Source organism: Schistocerca gregaria, chromosome 9, assembly GCF_023897955.1.
Source record: "Schistocerca gregaria isolate iqSchGreg1 chromosome 9, iqSchGreg1.2, whole genome shotgun sequence".
NCBI lineage: Eukaryota > Metazoa > Arthropoda > Insecta > Orthoptera > Acrididae > Schistocerca > Schistocerca gregaria.
The window spans coordinates 249,608,134-249,629,116 of record NC_064928.1 but is presented as its reverse complement, the minus strand read 5'-3'; the positions used below and the strand labels follow the sequence as shown (position 1 = coordinate 249,629,116).

At 41.7% G+C, this 20,983-nt stretch overlaps 1 protein-coding gene across 3 annotated transcripts in view; it reads right to left on the bottom strand.

Moving 5' to 3' along the window:
- The window catches only part of LOC126291724 (F-box/LRR-repeat protein 7-like), a 63,799-nt gene extending 49,144 nt beyond the window's left edge, over positions 1-14,655 (bottom strand). Inside the window, exon 1 of one of the 3 annotated variants that reach the window (XM_049985390.1) lies at positions 14,415-14,655. The gene's annotated coding sequence lies outside the window, so the exon portion shown is untranslated. Of the gene's footprint in view, positions 1-13,940 lie in introns of all 3 variants that reach the window. The other 2 variants (XM_049985389.1, XM_049985391.1) reach the window with 2 other exon arrangements.
- Between the last annotated feature and the right edge of the window lie 6,328 nt (positions 14,656-20,983).

The window sequence follows — 20,983 nt, the reverse complement described above, 5'->3', positions numbered from 1 at the left end:
CTAATATGGAAATGTTTAGTTGCTATTGAGTCGCTCTAGAGTACTATTGCAGTAGTCTTCTGGAGGCAATTGCTATTACATTGTTTCAGTTGTGAAAGGTGGATAGTTACAGAGAGAGAGAGAGAGAGAGAGAGAGAGAGAGAGAGAGAGAGAGAGAGAGAGAGAGAGAGAGAGACTAAAGCCATACTCAGTCATTCGACTGAATAAAGTAAAATTTACCGCTATCAACGCGACGGTGATTTTTTTATTGAGTGATACTGATTTACTGGACTTAACGTTCGGACTGGAGAACAGTTGAGAACTTTATAGAAATGGATAAGTGACACGAAAGCTATTCGTAGTCTTGAGTAGCACGCATTAACACAATGTCATGAAGAAAAACCAATACGCCGTTCAATCAAAAGTTGTCAACGTCACGATTACTGGACTGATGAGAAGTTAATCTCGAATGACATATCGATGTACGTCGTAAGGACAAACAATTACAAAAAGATTAACAAAACATTCATATGAGTCAAGAGCTAAATCAAATGTGCCGCCTCCATGATTCAAGGAATAATACTACGTATGTTCATGCTAGTGATTGAGTCTTTTGAACATTTTAAGTGACGCGTGAAGACAGGAATAACAGTGAATGGTGGATAATACACTCCTGGAAATGGAAAAAATAACACATTGACACCGGTGTGTTAGACCCACCATACTTGCTCCGGACACTGCGAGAGGGCTGTACAAGCAATGATCACACGCACGGCACAGCGGACACACCAGGAACTGCGGTGTTGGCCGTTGAATGGCGCTAGCTGCGCAGCATTTGTGCACCGCCGCCGTCAGTGTCAGCTAGTTTGCCGTGGCATACGGAGCTCCATCGCAGTCTTTAACACTGGTAGCATGCCGCGACAGCGTGGACGTGAACCGTATGTGCAGTTGACGGTCTTTGAGCGAGAGCGTATAGTGGGCATGCGGGAGGCCAGGTGGACGTACCGCCGAATTGCTCAACACGTGGGGCGTGAGGTCTCCACAGTACATCGATGTTGTCGCCAGTGGTCGGCGGAAGGTGCACGTGCCCGTCGACCTGGGACCGGACCGCAGCGACGCACGGATGCACGCCAAGACCGTAGGATCCTATGCAGTGCCGTAGGGGACCGCACCGCCACTTTCCAGCAAATTAGGGACACTGTTGCTCCTGGGGTATCGGCGAGGACCATTCGCAACCGTCTCCATGAAGCTGGGCTACGGTCCCGCACACCGTCAGGCCGTCTTCCGCTCACGCCCCAACATCGTGCAGCCCGCCTCCAGTGGTGTCGCGACAGGCGTGAATGGAGGGACGAATGGAGACGTGTCGTCTCCAGCGATGAGAGTCGCTTCTGCCTTGGTGCCAATGATGGTCGTATGCGTGTTTGGCGCCGTGCAGGTGAGCGCCACAATCAGGACTGCATACGACCGAGGCACACAGGGCCAACACCCGGCATCATGGTGTGGGGAGCGATCTCCTACACTGGCCGTACACCTCTGGTGATCGTCGAGGGGACACTGAATAGTGCACGGTACATCCAAACAGTCATCGAACCCATCGTTCTATCATTCCTAGACCGGCAAGGGAACTTGCTGTTCCAACAGGACAATGCACGTCCGCATGTATCCCGTACCACCCAACGTGCTCTAGAAGCTGTAAGTCAACTACCCTGGCCAGCAAGATCTCCGGATCTGTCCCCCATTGAGCATGTTTGGGACTGGATGAAGCGTCGTCTCACGCGGTCTGCACGTCCAGCACGAACGCTGGTCCAACTGAGGCGCCAGGTGGAAATGGCATGGCAAGCCGTTCCACAGGACTACATCCAGCATCTCTACGATCGTCTCCATGGGAGAATAGCAGCCTGCATTGCTGCGAAAGGTGGATATACACTGTACTAGTGCCGACATTGTGCATGCTCTGTTGCCTGTGTATGTGCCTGTGGTTCTGTCAATGTGATCATGTGATGTATCTGACCCCAGGAATGTGTCAAAGTTTCCCCTTCCTGGGACAATGAATTCACGGTGTTCTTATTTCAATTTCCAGGAGTGTATTTTAAAAAATCAACATTACGCCGTGTTACAAGGACGTTACTTCAACATAAGTGATCTCTGGAGTTACGTTGGACCGTTGTTGATGATTTGACGTAGCAACGGCATAGCAATGAGATTACGAACCAAAATTATTAATCCTTGCTAAGGATTATGTAAAAAGCGACCATAACGATAGGATTAAGAACCAAGATTTCACTGCTCAACGAAACTACAGGTCATAAGATAAAAGTTAAACGATTGCAATTTATCAGTTAACACAAACTGATAAGACTGTTACGGACGAACAATAGAATATTTGTTAACTTCGCGAGGAGGTGTGTTTTACGAGAGTCAGAGGTGGTGTTCCACGTCATGCTGACGTAGACGATCATCATGGCGAGTCGCGTCTACTCCTGACCAGTGCAGGAGGAGGGAAGGGACGTCACAAGTATCGGCAGTGATAAAAGAGGGAAGTGTATTTTTGTGTCCTCTGTGGTTATAACTCTGACACTCCACTCATCTTCGTGGTTTGGTTAGAAGTGCAAGTTATTTCTGACTGCCTCGATTAAATATAAATTCCTTTAGGACGCAGCAGTCAAAAGTTAGCTGAAACCCGGATATAAGTTAACTGTTGTAAATGTAAAACTTGGATTTGCATAGAGCAGAATATTACGCTAATACTGTATTGAGCTGTAGTAAACAGACACTTTGCGCGACTATCGGCTGTTTTTTGTGGCGAGGAGAGGTGTCGCTCGTCGTTACTAACAAAAAACAAACAAGTAAAGGACGAGACGGCAGCAGATTCTACGTGTATATTTCGCTCCTGAGTTGTGATGTTCAGATGCTACATTTTACCTCTGTACAGTTTTATGACGGGGTCAAAATCAAAAACCGCACACAGTTGACGCTTAATATTTCGTGGTTACTACAAAATACTTAGTTGCGCACGATTTTTCAGAAGTCCTTGAGGTGGGGTTCATCGCTAAAAGAAACGACAGGTTCTGTTAAACTCTGCTCGGGGATCCCTTTGCAAGTAGGCCGTTTAGATTTTTATATTGGTAACGATACGTACCGCTCTGTATGAAAATCACTAGCTGTGCTGTGTGCTGTCTATGGCTGGTTGGCATTGTTGTAATACTCGCCATTGTAGCGTTGGGCAGCTGGATGTTAACAGCGCTTAGCGTTGTGCAGTGGGAGGTGAGCCACCAGCAGTGGTGGATGTGGGGAGAGAGATGGAGTTTTGAAATTTTGTAAGACTGGATGTCATGAACTGCTATATACAATATGACTGACACTACTGAGGTAAATACACTGTTCTCTATCAAAATCTTTCATTTGCTATGCCAGATTGCGTTGCGCTAAAAATATTGTGTGTCAGTTGAAGCACAGTGATGTATAATTTTTCTAAGGGGACGTTTCACCTTTTCAGTGTTTCGGCGTAAGAGACCTGCAGTCTTACACGGCTGGCTATGGAGTCAACGCAATTTTGATTCATTTTCTTAGCGCTTATACGTTGATTTCCGTAAAAAAATACCTTCACAACGGCGAAGCAATCTGTAATATCCAATTGCTAATTCGTATACAATAACAGAACAACGCAAACAAAAGACGCTCGCTTTCATCGCAGTGTGTTCGTTCAGAGTACAGTAGAGCGTAAAAATTTAGGACCGTTCGCCTAGAAGTAATAATCAAAATGTCGACCCCATGATCACGGGGAAGTATACACAGCGACGCACCCCTAACTGCCTCATAGGGATGGGAAAAACTCGACCAGTTAAAACCGATAGCGGTATTCTAGTTCTGAATAACCGGTAACTGCCGGTGGTTTTTTGTCGTACGTCTTTTTTGCTAATAGGGTAAAATCTAAATACTATTCAGAGCACCAGTGCTATAAATTTTGATTTTTAAATTCACCTTTTTTTAAAAGAATAGTAATTTTTACTACTAAAATTTCCATTCCTTTGAAATGTTGCGTTGTTACAGAAAATGGGAAAAGCGATAAATACCGGCAGAGTCTAGCAACAAACACACAGCCTCAGAAGTGGTACAGCGTTGCAGAACCAATACTGTATCTGTTACCATGTGGCTTGGCTCATAATAGACATGTAAGGGTTGTGTCTGACTTACCCCATGTGGTTTGTCGTCTCTCTGCCGTCGCCGGTCATCAGTTGCGTTACAGAATGTCACCATCCCTACTCGGGAATTATTTTACGAAGTACAGTATCAGCCAAGTACAACGCTCCATTTGCTTTAAGATGTTCAGAACGGGAGGAGCAACAAACCTGCTACATCCAAGGAGAAAACCTAAAAAGTAACATTTTATTCGGAGTTTGGAATAAGAAAGTGAGTGATCTGTTAGCTGTGTGTACATGATATGCCTATACTTGCTTGTAAGTTCTAAAAACGAACCAATTAGCCTCAGATTTCCCCTTATAGCGCTCACTTTGCGTATGCCCAAAACTTAGGATCCTCGATTACCTCATTTTTGAGCAGTTTCAAAATTTAGAATAAACATTGATTTTTGTAGTATTCAATCACCACTTTTCCAAAAAATCCGCCTATTTAGATATTTTCATACTATGTTTCTCGAAACTAATCGAGTTAGTTTTTTAAAATCCTTGTTCGATTTCTACATTCGGAATTAAACTGAAAAGCAGTTGTTTCAGAAACAGGTTATTTTGAATGGTGTTAACACTGAGGTTAAAATGAAGAAAACCTGTTGTTTCATCGATAATCACCATCCCTGCTTTTTCTCACGCTCAAGAATCCCGGCAGTTTGGCGTACTACTTGTGGATTGCGATATTCCGAGCGACCCGATCGGTGCCAGTTTCTACAGGAGTCTCGCAGACCAGGCTCTCCACACGCTTCCAGAAGGAAAAGTACATCGGTGTCTTGTCTGGTGACAGAGTTATTTTCAGTGCAACGAAGACGGAAGACAGACCGGGGCAAGAAACGAAAATAAATACTACAATTTTGTATCAAATTGTCTGAAGTCGTGAGTCGCTGCTTTGTGCCGAAATACTGAGAACGTATCCCTAAGACCCTCTGAAGGACAGAATTTGTTGTTCACACTTCAGATATTCGACTCACTATTGTTGTGAAACTATAGAACTCACTAAAAGAGAACAAAGCTCCAGGGCCTTACGGAATCCCTGCCAGATCCCGTACAGAAGATACTTCGGGAGAAAGACGACCGCGCCCAATAGCTGGAAAAAAACTATGGTCACATGCGTCTACTAGAAGGTGAGCAGAATATAACCCATACATCTACCGCCCAATATCCTTGACATTTACATTTACGTGGATACTCTGCAAATCACATTTAAGTGCCTGGCAGAGGGTTCAGCGAACCACCTTCACAATTCTCTATTATTTCAATCTCGTATATCGCGCGGAAAGCATGAACACCTGCATCTTTCCAAACGAGCTCTGATTTCCCTTATTTTATCGTGGTGATCGTTCCGCTCTATGTAAGTCTGTGTCAAAATATTTTCGCAATCGGAGGAGAAAGTTGGTGATTCGAATTTCGCGAGAAGATTCCGTCGCAACGAAAAGCGCCTTTCTTTTAATGATGTCCATCCCAAATCCTGTATCATTTCAGTGACACTCTCTCCCATATTTCGCGTTAATACTAAACGAGCTGCCCTTCTTTGAACTTTATCGATGTAGTCAGTCCTACCTGGTAAGGATCCCACACCGCGCAGCAGTATTCTAAAAGAGGACAGACAAGGATAGTCTAGGCAGTCTCCTTAGTAGGTCGGTTACATTTTCTAAATGTCCGGCCAATAAAACGCAGTCTTTGGTTAGCCTTTCCCCACAACATTTTCTGTGTGTTCCTTCCAATTTAAGTTGTTCGTAATTGTAATACCTAGGTATTTAGTTGTTTTTTTACGCCTTTTGGATTAGACATTTATCGTTGTAACCGAAGTTTAACGAGTTCCTTTTACCACTCATCTGGACGACCTAACTTTTCGTTGTTTAAGGTCAACTGCCACTTTTCCCACCATTCCGATATTTCTTCAAAATCGTTATGCAGTTTGTTTTGATCTTCTGATTACTTGATTAGTCGATGAACGACAGCGTCATCTGCAAACAACCGAAGACGGCTGCTCAGATTGTCTTCCAAATCGTTTAAATAGATAAGGAACAGCAAAGGGCCTATAACATTACCTTTCGGAACAATAATCGCTTGTTGCAAAACCCTAGTCCAAACGTAATGAGGTGTATCGAACACAATGGACTCCTCCATGCAAACCATCATGTACTGAGAAAACAATCTTCTGACGCCCCATTTGCACTTTGCTGACCTGGCATCCTGATATCCGAAGAATCAAAACACTGAGGTAGAGGCTGTATTTATCGATGACCGAAAAGCACATGACTCAGTACAATTGTTTCAATTCGCGGTGTCCGTTTCCTTCGAAAGTACAGACGCCACCCATATCCAACTGCTGTGAATCACCGTTTGTAAATTGAAGGGGGATCACCGCTATCAGCTGCAGCAGAGCGTTAGGTGGGATCAGGGCGACAAGCGAAAATGTGTACCAGACTGGGATTCGAACTCTGGATCTCCTGCTTGTTGCGCGGACTGCCTCAGTACGCCTCACGGTCTATCCACACTCCCATTACACTGTGTACCGTATGGCACAGTGGTTCCAGCACCTGCCTTGTAACAAGGAGATCCCCGGTTCGAATAGTTACAGTATATTATATAGCTCCATACAGTAATGCAAAACAGTCCTCCAAAATAGTGCATTCAATTAATGATTTAACAGCTGCAACATTTTAGGCAAACCCCGCAACATTTTAGGCAAACCCCGCAACATTTTAGGCAAACCCCGCAACATTTTAGGCAAACCCCGCAACATTTTAGGCAAACCCCGCAACATTTTAGGCAAACCCCGCAACATTTTAGGCAAACCCCGCAACATTTTAGGCAAACCCCGCAACATTTTAGGCAAACCCCGCAACATTTTAGGCAAACCCCGCAACATTTTAGGCAAACCTCGCAACATTTTAGGCAAACCTCGCAACATTTTAGGCAAACCTCGCAACATTTTAGGCAAACCTCGCAACATTTTAGGCAAACCTCGCAACATTTTAGGCAAACCTCGCAACATTTTAGGCAAACCTCGCAACATTTTAGGCAAACCTCGCAACATTTTAGGCAAACCTCGCAACATTTTAGGCAAACCTCGCAACATTTTAGGCAAACCTCGCAACATTTTAGGCAAACCTCGCAACATTTTAGGCAAACCTCGCAACATTTTAGGCAAACCTCGCAACATTTTAGGCAAACCTCGCAACATTTAGACTGGGATGAGGTCTACAGGGAAACTAATGCCAATTTAAAATTTAACCTGTTTCATTATACCTTTGTTAGTATATTTGAAAACAGTTTACCAAAGCAAACAGTGAAACATTTATAAGAAACTATCTAAAAAGCCTTGGCTTACTAAATGAATAATAGCTTTTAAACAGAAAGGGAACTTATCTTTTAGCTAGGAGGAGTAATGATCCAGAAACAGCCTAACATTGTAAAAACTACTGTGTTAAAGTTAATAAAAATCGAGAAGTATGTGCATTATGTCTGAGATTAGCACCTGTGACAAAATTTAAATAATCTGGAATATTGTTAAAAGGGAAACAAGACAACCAAGAGCACAGAAAGACTATTTCTGTCAAAGTCAGTGAAAATTTGTTAAAGAGGCAGAAAATATTTGTAATAATCATTTTTAACTGTTGTAGAGAAAATAGGATCCAGCTGTTCATTAGAAAATGTAAGGCTGTATTTGGAGGAGGCAGTACCTTCGCAATTTGCTAAAACAAATTCAACCAAACTCTCCTACTGATATTAGGAAAATAATTCATTCAGAAGCAAAAGCTCAAATGGAATTGATGGCATTTCCAGCAGAGTACTTAAAGCCTGTCCCCAAGATAAGTAGGATTCTCAGCCACATACGTAGCACCTAACTGAAACAGGGCATTTCTTCAGATAGACTAGAATATACTATTGTTAAATCATTGCATAAAAAGGAAGGATATGTTCGATGCTAACAACTACCGCCCAAACTCACTTTTGACAATTTTATCAAAATTCTTGATAAAGTAATGTATTCAAATGTAGGTTGATATATTTGTAAAAATGAATTACTAACAGAACAATATTTTTCAAGAAGGCTTCTCAACAGAAAGAGCTGTGTGTTTTCACTGATCAAATACTAAATGCTCTGAATAACCGAACATCAGCCATTGCGTTTTTGTGATCTCTGGAAGGCTTTTAACTGTGTGAATCATGAAATTATTCTACATGAACTTAAGTAACGTGGGATGAGTGGAGCAGTGCACAAATTGTTTACTTCGTATTAAACTGGAGAAATGCAGAAGGTTGGAATTAACCGTGCAGATAGTCGGCCCTTTGTCAGTTTTAGCCATTCTCCATATTTACACTTGTGGTTTACCTTTGAGAAGGAATTGTGTAGCGTGTAAGTGTTAAGTGTGTTCTTTTCTGTCGTAGAGATTTAACGAAGTAAATCTTCATTCGATTACAAGTGCCGTGTTTGCTGAGTTTCGTATTTATACCTGGTTATTGCGCAAATATGCACTTTAGGTGCAGCCGCGCCAACTATTTATAACAGCCTGGTTCATGATTCAATAACCCCCTTTATCGACTATTTAATTCGAATTCCACGAAGAAAATAAAACCTAGTACGCCATTCTATCACAGAAATATACTTGTTTATTGCACCTTTATTCTTCATTCGGACAGCAAAGAAAAGCAACAATAAGCAAATAAAATGCGAGATTTGTGAGTAATCCATTTGTGAGTGATTTGTGAGTTTATCGATGTAAACATTAGCGGAATGAAAGCTCAAAATAGCTGTGCAGGAAACTTGTAAAAATATTTCAGAAAACTTTAGCCAAAACAGTTCGCATAAGCTACTTTGTGTGTTTAGCATTCGTTGGGAAACAAAATGGCGGATGCGCCAGCCTGTGTTTTTAGGAGCTCTGAGTGACGTCACAGTAAAATTCTGATGCTTCCAACCAAACACACTGTGTAGCACAGCCCTACAAAATACGCCCCTATAGAGTCCTCCAGTATCTATGAAGACCCCAGTGAAAATTGGGCCGCCTGCCTGATAAATTGGATTAGACTTTTTCAAACCAACATCTCAATTCATGGAATCAATACTAGAAATAAGAATAATCTTCAAGGATTTAAAGTCACTTAGTTTTGTACAAAAAGCGTGTGTGTACACAATCTAACTTCTCCATCAGTTAAGTGCAGTAATGTATTCATTGTAAATAAGTATTTAGTAGTTGTATTACACGTTTAGTACCTTATAAATAAATAACTATTTTAAATTCAGTGCATTAGTATTGTAAAATGATTCTTTCATATAGCGTTCATTTAAAAATGACGCCCATGCCAGTTGGGACCTGTGGAATAGTACATTAGCTTACTTGTTTGAGTTGTTAAAATTATAAGGTACTAAACGTGTAATACAACTACTAAATACTTATTTACAATGAATACATTACTGCACTTAACTGATGGAGAAGTTAGATTGTGTACACACACGCTTTTTGTACAAGACTAAGTGACTTTAAATCCTTGAAGATTATTCTTATTTCTAGTATTGATTCCATGAATTGAGATGTTGGTTTGAAAAAGTGATGTTTTTAATGACAAATTTTATTAAGAAATAAATATATTGGGAAGCAGTAGTCAGTATCCCCAATTCCCTACACAGACTTCTGCAGGATGTTCTTGAGTTCACATATAACTCCTACAGAACGTCTTTGTGCCCGGAAAACTTTAGCTTGGCTTGATGAATTACCGCAAAAAATAATCCCATATGACATTATGGAACGAAAGCAAGCATAGTATGCCAGCTTTTTCATTTTTACATCCCCTATGTCTTCATAATTCGCATTGCAAATAGAGATTTGCTAAGCAGTTCTGTGGGGTGCTCGTCCCAGTTTTATTTATCAACTTTTAATCCCAAGAATTTAACACGGTCCACCTCTACCTGCTTGTCATCGTATGTTAGGCATATACTCGTGGGACACCCCTTAAAAGTTCTGAGCTGCATGTAGTGTGTTTTTCAAAGTTTAGTGACAAAGAATTGGCGAGGCACCAGTGATTAATGTCCACAAATATTTTATTAGCTGCCCTTTTTAAGCCCTCCCCCAGAATCTGGACGTGGTGCGGTATGGTCGTGGACACCACTGGTTGCGGACAAACTATCCAGCAGCAACCGAAAAACCTGCGGTATAATCTTCACCAGCCTGGTGCCTGACAGTGCTGCTATACCTGTCCTGGCCGAGATCTCCTGCCCGCGGTAATAGCGGTAAACAGATCCCTACACGTCAGTGGAAATATAAAAGGCTAGTACAAATAAAAATTAAAAGACCTCTGCCCAGCATTCTCATATTGAACGAATCAAGTGAGATGCTGGTGAAGTATGTAGCTCCTCCGGCGATCTCAGTCACCCTGTCACAGCTCTGGACGGTAGAACCACGTCTCCGATCGTGTTGCGGTAGGCATAGGGAGGTGACTGGTGAACTCCTGGGGTGACGTTCATCAATGACAGGTGGTTTCCCAGGGGTGAACCTGAAAGTAGCTCACCCAAGCGGGTAACCTGCTTATACCCACTTCGGACCCCAAACCCATAATGTTAGCCTGTTTACATCTGATTAAGTTAATTTCGCTAAAAGGATCGAAAGTTATTTTAATAGCAGATTTATTCTGTACTATTTCCAGCAAAATAAAACATGTGGATCATTTCTATCGCAAAGAACTTCCACGTGCCATTTCCTCGCAACAGTTTGGTGTTAGAACTGCGCTGGTGACCCCTTGTTCTTGTTGCGGTCTTCAGTCCTGAGACTGGTTTGATGCAGCTCTCCATGCTACTCTATCCTGTGCAAGCTTCATCTCCCAGTACCTACTGCAGCCTAGATCCTTCTGAATCTGCGTAGTGTATTCATCTCTTGGTCTCCCTCTACGATTTTTACCCTCCACGCTGCCCTCCAGTGATAAATTAGTCATCCCTTGATGCCTCAGAACGTGTCCTACCAACCAATCCCTTCTTCTAGTCAAGTTGTGCCACATACTTCTCCCCAATCCTATTCAACACCACATTATGTGATCCACCCATCTCATCTTCAGCATTCTTCTGTAGCACCACATTTCGAAAGCTTCTATTCTCTTCTTGTCCAAACTGTTTATCGTCAATGTTTCACTTCCATAAATGGCTAAACTCCATACGAATACTTTCAGAAACAACTTCCTGACAAATCTATACTCAATGTTAAATTTCTCTTCAGAAAAGCTTTCCTTGCCAGACTACGTTTTATATCATCTCTACTTCGACTATCATCAGTTATTTTGCTCCCAAAATAGCAAAACTCCTTTACTACTTTAAGTGTCCCATTTCCTAATCTAATTCCTCAGCATCACCCGACTTAATTCGACTACATTCCATTATCCTCGTTTTACTTTTGTTGATGTTCATCTTATATCCTTTCAAGACACTGTCCATTCCGTTCAACTGCTCTTCCAACTCCTTTGTTATCTGACAATTACAATGTCATCGGCGAACCTCAAGGTTTTTATTTCTTCTCCCTGGATTTTAATACCTACTCCGAACTTTTCTTTCGTTTCCTTTACTGCTTGCTCAATATACAGATTGAATAACATCTGGGAGAGGCTACAACCCTGTCTCACTTCCTTCCCAACCACCGCTTCCCTTTCAAGTCCCTCGATTCCTAATTGCCATCTGGTTTCTGTACAAATTGTAAATTTGTATAAGGGTGACCCCTTATACAAACATATACCATACAAACTGTAGTTACACAGTTACATCCAGTTCTGTGGGTTATAAGAACACCGGCTCCATAAATAAGGATCCGGTCGAAAAATCTTAGACCAGCTTAAAAGACTAGCTGCGTAGAATATAATTTTTATTTACTGAAGTCTAAAAACGTCGCTTTGTAAATTTGTATCCGAGAACATAAGCAAGAGTAAAAATAAAACTGCACCAAAAATGTGGCTAGCTGGAAACTAACGAAGCAGACTTAAAATATACAAGTTTAAACTAGCGTAGACGTTTCAAAATATACACGCAGTAATTTTCTGCTTAAAGCACGTTATGCCATCTCAATTTGTTTGGTAATCAGAATAATTGCTGGAGCTCATCCAAGATTCTGCAGAAACTTACCTAAAGAGCTAGAGACCTTCGCTGTAGCCTCGCAATATATATATATTCAAATAAATTATGAATAATCCGCCTCGATTTCGCAATCGAGGCGGATTATTCATAATTTATTTAGATAATTACGATTGCCGACGCGCTTCAATGTGGAAAGTTCTTAAATATATATATTCACTTATGAAACTTGTTATTAACCATTCAAAAGTAATAGCAGTGTAAGTGGCTAGAACACTAGGAGAAAGGATTTTCACTACTCAAGGTTAAATCTAACTTTCGCTCAGAAGGGGGTAAATTATGCTGCCACAGAAGTCTTTGGTCACTTACCTAATAGCATCAAAAGTCTGACAGCCATATAACATTTAAAAGGAAACAAAGTATTTAGTGGCAACTCCTACTCATTAGATGAATTTTTGGATATAGTAAGTGGGTAATTTCCCCAAACCCAACAAAGAAATATTAAGTGTCATGTAATATTTTGTCTAATGTAATACCTTGTATAGACACATTTTATTAACCTGACACGTTCCACATTACGAAGTGTCGTGTTCATGATCTATGGTACAAGTACTAATCTAATCTCTGGTCACAATGGATCTGTATACCAAAATACCCAGTTGAACACTGGATGTTATAAAGCAAGATCTGTTAACTGAAAAAAGTAACTTGTCAGTTTTGGAGAAACACGTGAAAGCTATAAGAGCTACTTCAATTCAAGTTTCAGCTTAATTTCAGTGAAAAATTTTATAAACAGAAGAACGTTCTAGCAATGCTAAAGTATATTTCACTCTTCTTGAATGATGGTACAGCTCGAAAATAATTTGTCGCTAATTGCCCACCTATCACAGGTACAAAACTTACATCGACGACACTCATGATTGATTATTCTATTTTGATTATTTTAAGGCAGCTTCAATTTAGATGAGAAACAGTATTTTAAGAAGGGAAGTAATACATCTAACACCTAGCAGCCAAATTCACCGAACAACCAAAAATTAGTATCACGGTTCAGCTGTAAGGGAATGGGGCTACGAGCTATTCTAAAAGCAACTGCCTTCAGTGTAATCTGGAACCCGCTCGCCCCCCTTGAAACCTTGAGTGAGCCGACAGATTTATCTGTAGGGTAGACCGAGGCCTAGGTTTGGTACAAAATGATAATTCGTTTGACATTTGATGTTCAAATTTGTGAGAAATGTTATGGGACTTAACTGCTAAACTAATCAGTCCCTAGACTTACACACTACTAAATCTAAATGATCCTAAGGACAAACACACACACCCATACCAGAGGGAGGACTCGAACCTCCGCCGGGACCAGCCGCACAGTCCATGACTCCAGCGCATGAGACCGCCCGGCTAATCCCGCGCGGCTGAAATTTGATGAAACGGACGAATGTGAATGCCATTTAACCGTAGCGTAGCCTAATGTTTACGTTCGCGGCGAAGTTAAAAGTGACTTTTTATCACAAAAACTTAATCTAACGTAAAGTCAACTGTGTTATGTGTAACACGAGTATTGTAATGCATACTGTGCACAAATATTGTAAATTAACAACGAAAAATGCAAGAGGTGTGCACTAAGTAAATTTTTTACAAAATAACGTAAGACTAAAAAACAGAAAAACGACGTTTTCGGATAACTTAATTCCTGCGACCCCAAGCAACATAAAAGAGCTCACCTTAGTGCCATGATTAACATATTTTCAAAACTGTCCTTGGCGGAACTCGAAAAACAGCACGAATCTGACATCTTCGAACAAGCGCCAGGTGCACCTTGCTTTAGCCATTGACAACCAAAATATGGGAGGCAGTCAAATGTAAAATGCAACTATTTCCGAGGAACAAAACCATCCGCACGAGAAACGGATGTATGTGACAGTTAAAATAGGGAAAAAAAATCACAAAAAATATCTGTTTAGCTACGGCAGTACAAAATTTATAACATCACGTGCAAGTAAAGCACAAATCTCCAAAGAATCGTTTCCTTAATCTAACGGAGCAACTTGAAGGTTTCGCACGTCACTTGAATCATCCAGACAAACTGCCCAATGAGCAGAACGATTTGCAGCTGCACTGCTTTCTTTATTTTAGCTTAGTGACAACACTCTACAGACGCATACCGCTTTGATGTTTTCAGCGTCTGCCCCGCTAACCGCCCGCCGATGTTTCCAACTGCTGGTAGAGCAACGTGTTCCGGAGCTGAGGAAAACGACGCCATCTGGTGACGTAGTGGCTAGAGAGCCACACCGAGGCCCCTCCCTACACACGCACCAACTTATTGGCCGACAGACCGACGGATTTGGTGTCAGCCTACAGACATGCCGACCGATTGCACTCAGCGATTACACCTCCGCCTTGTTCTTGTGTTGTGTCTATCTTACGTTCACTGAGTTTATGTTCTACGAGATCCCGCTTGGTTTTACACAGGAACGAAAGCGGATGTTCTCTTTGGCTATTTTAAAATTGTTGTTGTTGTTGTGGTCTTCAGTCCTGAGACTGGTTTGGTGCAGCTCTCCATGCTACTCTCTCTTTCTTCATCGTCCAGTACGTACTGCAGCCTCCATCCTTCTGAATCTGCTTAGTGTATTCATCTCTTGGTCTCCCTCTACGATTTTTACCCTCCACGCTGCCCTCCAATACTAAATTGCTGATCCCTCGATGTCGCAGAACATGTCCTACCAACCGATCCCTTCTTCTAGTCAAGTTGTGCCACAAGCTTCTCTTCTCCCCAATTCTATTCAATACCTCCTTATTAGTTATGTATCTACCCATCTAACCTTCAGCATATTTGTGTAGCACCACATTTCGAAAGCTTCTATTCTCTTCTTGTCCAGACTATTTATCGTCCAAGTTTCACTTCCATACATGGCTACACCCCATACAAATACTTTCAGAAACGACTTCCTGACACTTAAATTAATACTCGATGTTAACAAATTTCAAGGCTTTCCTTGCCATTGCTAGTCTACATTTTATATCCTCTCTACTTCGACCATCGTCAGTTATTTTGCTCCCCAAATAGCAAAACTCCTTTACTACTTTAAGGGTCTCATTTCCTAATCTAATTCTCTCAGCATCACCCTATTTAATTCGACTACATCCCATTAACCTCGTTTTGCTTTTGTTAATGTTCATCTTATACCCTCCATTCAAGACACTGTCCATTCCGTTCAACTGCTCTTCCAGGTCCTTTGCTGTCTCTGACAGAATTACGATGTCATCGGCGAACCTCGAAGTTTTTATTACTTCTCCATAGATTTTAATACCTACTCCGAATTTTTCTTTTGTTTCCTTAAGTGCTTGCTCAATATACAGATTGAATAGCATTGGGGAGAGGCTACAACCCCGTCTCACTCCCTTCCCTACCACTGCTTCCCTTTCATGCCCCCCGACTCTTATAAGAGCCATCTCGTTTCTGTACAAATTGGAAATAGCCTTTCGCTTCCTGTATTTTACCCCTGCCACCCTCAGAATTTGAAAGAGAGTATTCCAGTCAACATTGTCAAAAGCTTTCTCTAAGTCTACAAATGCTAGAAATGTAGGTTTGCCTTTCCTCAATCTTTCTTCTAAGATAAGTCGTAGGGTCAGTATTGCCTCCAACAATTCATCGGAATCCAAACTGATCTTCCTCGAGGTCGGCTTCTACCAGTTTTTCCATTCTTCTGTAAAGAATTGGCGTTAGTATTTTGCAGCTGTGACTTGTTAAACTGATAGTTCGGTAATTTTCACATCTGTCAACACCTGCTTTCTTTGGGATTGGAATTATTATATTCTTCTTGAAGTCTGAGGGTATTTCGCCTGTCTCACACATCTTGCTCAACAGATGATAGAGTTTTGTCAGGACTGGCTCTCCCAAGGCTGTCAGTAGTTCTAATGTTTCGACTCAGGTCTTTCAGTGCTTTGTCAAACTCTTCACGCAGTATCATATTTTAGAATTAACAAGGCCAAAAATAGCTGACAGATAACTACGGGCAAAGAAAAGCCTAATGTTCTGTTACTTAAGCAGCTGGGAGCCAATGTTTTTCATTAATTATCTAAGAATTGTGAGTCACTAATTTTGGAGATCTTGAACATCATCAAACCGTTCGTAACGAAAGAGAATATAGTCGTGAGAGAGACAATTAGGTACAATACGGTTTCTAGCCACTGGCACTAGTTAAGATGACCTCAAATTCAGCGTTGTTCTATCCCCACATTTATTAATGAAAATCATTCCTCAAATACGCAGCTTGTTTCATAGTTGGCTGAGGAAATACGTCGTGGCAAAGCAAAACAAATAAAACAAAAGACGTTCGTATAAATTGCAGTTATTTATTTATGTGTTTAGCATAAAAGATGCCCCTGTAAGCTTAAGAAACTCATTAACGACGAGAAGAAGGAAGACTACAAATGGCGGTGACGCACATCATGTAATAAGTACAGCCACAGATATATGAGAAATTAAGCAATCAGCAACTTTTAGAACTGTAAAAAAAATAAGTCCCACATTTTACTCTTAATAGGAGAAGGTTTAGGTGTAGGATGGAGTTCTTTAATACTTACAACAACGAAGCTAGTATATTTTACGACTAAGCATCCTTTGGCTGTCGATATTTCGGTTTTTAGGTTTTACTTCCGTACGTACCGGAAAAGAAGTATAGGATCTACTCAGTTTTGTATTTCGGTTCAAATGGCTCTGAGCACTATGGGACTTAACATCTGAGGTCATCAGTCTCCTAGAACTTAGACCTACTTAAACCTAGCTAACCTAAGGACATCACACACATCCATGCCCCAGGCAGGATTCGAACCTGCGACTATAGCGGTCGCGCACTTCCAGACTGTAGCGCCTAGAACCGCTCGGCCACCACGACCGGCTGTATTTCGGTTTTTAGATTTAATTTCCGGTAAATATCGGAAATAAAACCGAAATACAGAAGATCGCGGACTTTTGGTCACAAAACATATACATTTTACTCTGTTTGTACTTCTCTGAGTGGTGTCCTGGTGGACAAGGGCGACATAGCAGACAGCTATGAAGTATACACATTTCTGTAGGTGCACGGCGGCTCCGCTACGTTTCTTTCAGCGTCGACACACTAATATCGTTATATACGAAGACAGTAACTTGGCCAGCCGCGGTGGTCTCGTGGTTCTAGGCGCGCAGTCCGGAACCGTGCGACTGCTACGGTCGCAGGTTGGAATCCTGCCTCGGGCATGGATGTGTGTGACGTCCTTAGGTTAGTTAGGTTTAAGCAGTTCTAAGTTCTAGGGGACTAATGACCACAGCAGTTGAGTCCCATAGTGCTCAGAGCCATTTGAACCATTTTTTTGACAGTAACTTGTTATCGAAAGAACAGTTACTGTTGATGACCGTGCAGCTTTTCTCTAGAATAAATGATGACTAACTGAAAACCTCAGCTGCCGACAGGTGTTGTTGATATACCTCGATGTGGACAGCTGAAAATGTGTGCCCCGACCGGGACTCGAACCCAGGATCTCCTGCTCATACTAATATCGACTGAACTCCAACGGGAATCAATAATCTGCAAGTAGGGTCTTAGTGAGAGAGGAGCGTCGCACTGCAGCTCGCGAAATGTTGGAAATTTGTGTCGGCCAGGGACCAAGTCCGGATGGCCGATGATGTTAAGGAAATCGCCCACGGTGCAGCACCAATTTTCACCTTTCACCTTTGCGTTACCACAGTGCCCTGTTTGGCTGTAAGTCACGAATTTCCACCCATCCGTTCCCTTTCTTTTCCTTTTCTATTTCATATAAGTATTTTAGTCTGTGTGCCACACGAACCATTGCGGATTCGTTAGAAAATCAAGGAAGTGCTTCATGCCTTGCATCTCCATTGCTATACTCCTCGCACGGCGTGTCTTACAAACATCTCCAGTCTTTAGATTTCTTCAGAAACCCCGTCAAAGATACGGCCGCCTTGCAATCTGTGGAACAGCATTTAAACTCGAGCGCAGTGACAAAAGTCGACGAACTTTTGTCGCAAGACAGCGCTACACACAATTTATTGGCTACATTGATGGGGGGGTGGGGGGGGGGGAAGAGGGGGGTATCGGCTGTCGTATGGTCCTACCCGCCCGACATCCCGACAAGGACAAGGGAAGTTCGTCAGTAGGTCGGTCAACCGCCCAATCTGTCGGTTAGGCGGTCGGTCGGTCGGTCGGTTGGTGCATTAGCCCCTCTACGCTTAAAACAGTCCTACGTCAAACATGTTTCACGAATGTCCATTTTTAAACCTTTTAACTACATATTGGGGTACTTTTACCGTATCTTCAAAAGTTAGAACGTGGTATTGCCGGCAGTAGTGGCCGAGCGCTTCTAGGCGCTACAGTCTGGAACCGCGCGACCGCTACGGTCGCAGGTTCGAATCCTGCTTCGAGCATGGATGTGTGTTGTAGTGTCCCTTTTGCAATATTCACCATTATCGAGGTGAAACTTAAATAAAAATGACTGTAAGTGACTCAAAATGAACTGCAAACATCGATTTATCGGCGAAAGGTAATAACACTAACTGTAAAAATATATAATATAGATCGATAGATGCAGAAAAGACATTTTTAATGTATGAGATTATAATGTGTAAGTAATTAAAAGAAGTATTATGATCTTTGTAAGAGTATAAAACACAATGCAATACTCGCTCTTCTGTCTAGCCTGTTTTGTTCTGTTCGTTCTGGTGTCAGCTGGAATAAGGTACGCAAGCTATTGTGCTGCGCTAGCATTTGTTTCTGCCGTAACGTAATTGCAAACATTTAATGGTGTACTCTGTGTCCTAGCAAGAATATATAAGTGTAAAGTGATCTTCGTGTGTTATTTCAAGAACCCACGCCACATTTATCTTATGAAAAGAATATTTAATGAAAATTTTTAGCATGTCTCCAGCTGCTGCGGAGCGCGTAACAGTGATCTCTGACTGTTAACAATTAGCAGCCATTATGCGGTACATTTAAAAATATGTTTTCACAGCACCATGTCTAATAGCCGGAACTATCTTTTTTACTTCAGGTCGAGGCAATAGAGGCTGTTATCCTTCTCGAATTCAGCTGTGAAGCTGATGTTAGGATTCAAATTATTGGGATCTAAATTACTAAACTCATCTAACAAATCCAGCACATCTTGCTCATTACCTTTTACTAACTTGAAAAACCATGTAAACACCGCCTGCAAATTAAAATTATATTCTTCAAGAACTCAGTGCTGCTATTTTTTTCTCTAAATGATTAATAAACATCTAACGACAACTAACAGGACAGTTGTCCTTAGATGTATGAAGTGTCCAGGTCCCGACTGTACCCTGAACCACTACCAGTGGTACTGTTCCACTAGCAAACAGAGCGAGACAAAAGCTGCTGTCAGTATGTCTCCATACGAGCGCTTATTTCTCTTTTCTTTTTGCTCCTAATACGAAATGTAATTAGGCAGTCAGTTCCAAGTACCGATTCTCAAAGTTTTCTCAGTAGTGCTCCTCGAAAAGAACGACGCCTTCCCACCAGCTATTCTCAGTTGAGATCCTGAACAACCTCCGTGATATTTGCGTGTTGATCGAGCCAACCGGAATCGATTCCAACAGCCTGTCCTACCAGCGAATTGCTTGGATTCCATCGTTTAAGCCGATTACTTGATCAGTACTAAACAATGGGTCGCATTAGTGTTCGACGTGAAATCTCCTTCACAGATCAACTACACGTTCCTAAAACTCTCCCGATAACCCGAAGTCGACCGTTGGCCTACCCTACTACAATCCTACATTCTTCATATGATCGTTGCATTTCATACAGACTTGCAACGTTACACCAGGATATTTGACGTGACTATGTCAAGCAGTGCGTTACTAATGCCGTATTCGAACACAACGGGATCGTTCTTCCCTCTTATACACACTGACCCACATTTCTCTACATTTAGTGGCAGCTGCAATTTATCACATCTCGCGTCCGTCGGCCGTCGTAATTTAAATTTGTTATTTACTACAGAAATTGATTGGTAATGGTGATTGTTACCGACTTGCGCGGTGGGCCTTAATCAAAATGATATTTCATTCAATTTTGATTTACAATTAAATGCTTTTGTGAAGCTCTCTTTTTTTTTAACAATATTAATCCTCAGTGGCAATTATTTGTTACGTTAATGAACGTTAGACTCGCCGAATCTTAATACATGAGCATATAAGTTGAACAATGGAATAAAGTTTTCATATTAATTTTCTCGGCTAGTCAGTTCACTTTAAAGCAAAAATCTTTAGTTGTTACTTACAATTGCGGCCCACACACACGTGAGAGTATTTCTTCTTACCTCCGTTAACCAATGCATTGTAGTGGGAGTCCTGTCTGTGGCTCTCGGATGTGGTCCTGAAAATAAGAACATTACGGGTACTTATTTTCTGCGACGTCGGGCGGCTGTGGAGAAAAACTTAGATTGTGTTAACAGCTGGCGAGTTTTCCGCTTCCGCTGATGTTCATAAGTTATATCGCCACGTAATGGCGTAGTAGGCTGCATCGACCGCTGTCATTGTTGCACTGTAAATTACTCGTATGCAGATTAATGCAAGGAAGGCGGACGTGAAATCGGGATCACCTCTTACAAATCAAAACTGAAAAATAATATTAAATCAATATATTACCTGCTTAATTAGTACAAATATGCTTACATTTGTCAGCACTCGCACGATATCCGACTACACGCAACCAAGACAAGAGAAGAAGAGAATACGACCAAAAAGTTA